Source organism: Triticum dicoccoides, chromosome 6A (assembly GCF_002162155.2).
Source record: "Triticum dicoccoides isolate Atlit2015 ecotype Zavitan chromosome 6A, WEW_v2.0, whole genome shotgun sequence".
Taxonomy (NCBI): domain Eukaryota; kingdom Viridiplantae; phylum Streptophyta; class Magnoliopsida; order Poales; family Poaceae; genus Triticum; species Triticum dicoccoides.
Window position 1 is genome coordinate 217,254 of NC_041390.1, and position 2,432 is coordinate 219,685.

Sequence of the window (2,432 nt, forward strand, 5' to 3'; positions counted from 1 at the left end):
CGGAACCTTGGCGGAACCAATCTAGAGCTCTGGCAGAGCTGTTCTGCCGGGGACACTTCCCTCCGGGAGGGGGAAATCATCACCATCGTCATCACCAACGATCCTCTCATCGGGACAGGGTCAATCTCCATCAACATCTTCACCAGCACCATCTCCTCGCAAGCCCTAGTTCATCTCTTGTATCCAATCTTATATCCAAAACCACAAATTGGTACCTGTGGGTTGCTAGTAGTGTTGATTACTCCTTGTAGTTGATGCTTATTGGTTTACTTGGTGGAAGATCATATGTTCAGATCCTTAATGCATATTATTACACCTCTGATTATGAACATGAATATGCTTCGTGAGTAGTTACGTTTATTCCTGAAGACATGGATGAGGTCTTGCTATTAGTAGTCATGTGAATTTGGTATGCGTTCGATATCTTGATGAGATGTATGTTGTCTTTCCTCTAGTGGTGTTATGTGAACGTCGACTACGTGACACCTCACCATTATTTGGGCCTAGAGGAAGGCATTGGAAAGTAATAAGTAGATGATGGGTTGCTAGAGTGACAGAAGCTTAAACCCTTGTTTATGCGTTGCTTCGTAAGGGGCTGATTTGGATCCATATGTTTAATGTTGTGGTTAGTTTCACCTTAATACTTCTTTTATAGTTGCGGATGCTTGCAATAGGGGTTAATCATAAGTGAGATGCTTGTCCAAGTAAGGGCAGTACCCAAACACTGGTCCACCCACATATCAAATTATCAAAGTACCGAACGCGAATCATATGAGTGTGATGAAACTAGCTTGACGATAATTCCCATGTGTCCTCGGGAGCGCTTTTCTCATTATAAAAAATTGTCCAGGCTTGTCCTTTGCTACAAAAAGGATTGGGCCACCTTGCTGCACCTTATTTACTTTTATTGCTTATTACTCGTTACAATTTATCTTATCGCAAAACTATCTGTCACCTACAATTTCAGTGCTTGCAGAGAAAACCTTACTGAAAACCGCTAATCATTTCCTTCTGCTCCTCGTTGGGTTCGACAATCTTACTTATCGAAAGGACTACGGTAGATCCCCTACACTTGTGGGTCATCAGTAACTTATACCCGTAGGAGCTCCACTGGGCGCGTTTAGTTAGGGGCTTAGCCCAAAAGCTATCTTATTTTTTTGCATCGTGATTATATAAACAGCTGTAAAGACTCTTTTGGAAATCAAGCAATAAGACAATTCTATTGATCGGCTCCCCGAGGAGTCGGAAATCCTAAGCCCTAGCCGCCTCCTGTCATCATCGCCACCTCCTCCACCGCGCAGGACGGTGCGCAGCCGCCGGCCGCCACGCCCACGGCCTCGTCCTCCTCCCTCCTTCCCATACAACCTCCGGGCTAGACCCGGTGGAACCCTAGTTTCTACCACCGTCTCTCTTGTGGAAGAAGATGAGGTTTTTCTCTTGCTATGTTTTTTTGTCTCCAATTTGTTTGTGCGTTATTTTTTAAGGTTTCACTCTACATAGCATTTTAAAAATGGTTAAGAGGTAAGAATAACACTATATTCGAAATCTACACATTTTTCAAATAAAATATCATATATAACAGTCTAAATTGGGGTTACGGTTTAAAAGATGTGGATATTTCAAAAAAGAATTGTTGTACGTACACTACGGGGTAATTAGTATAGAAGACATGGTGTTTTCTGTAAAAATGCAAAAAAGATTCAATTTATCACTTAAAAGTGATTCGCAGGCTGATTACCTAAAAGTGTAGGGGCTCTTATGTAAAAACACAAGAAAGACTCAATTTGGACGTAGACTACTAAGCATCGATCACACCATTTGTTCTGGTCTGCAATATATATGTATGTAATACTTTGTTAAAGCTCCTTTCGGGGCCACAACTCAGTCATTCAAAGGTGTTCATAGGGGTAAGGTGTGCATGCGTGCATTTATAGGGGTGACTGTATGAGCATCTACATCTGTATCGTGTTAAAAAAATCTCGGACATCAATAAATTTATGGCCAATATAATTTAATCTATGTAGACGAATGTAATGCATTGTTTGCCTCTTGTTTTAAATATATAATGATAGATAGATAGATTAATATCACAATAAAGATGGTTGTGTGCATCGCTTGGTATAGAGGCCGGACCTTATCCTACTTTTCGTAAAAGAAAAAGAGATTAACATCATAATTTCCAACTACTCATTAAAAAACATTTTATAGTAGTCTGGCTAACTTTTCTGTTGTATTTGGTCATTGCACCATTGACGCAACGGATCATCTAGCAAGATCGGTGTCCGAGGACGTTCCACCATAGGGAAGACAGAGATTGGCACTTCTCCCTGCGCATACGTTCTTTTTTGTACAGCTCCAACGCCTCCTCCATGACCTCCTTTCGTGATAACATCCGTGATCTTGTCTCAAACGAAGGATGAGTACAAATGTAG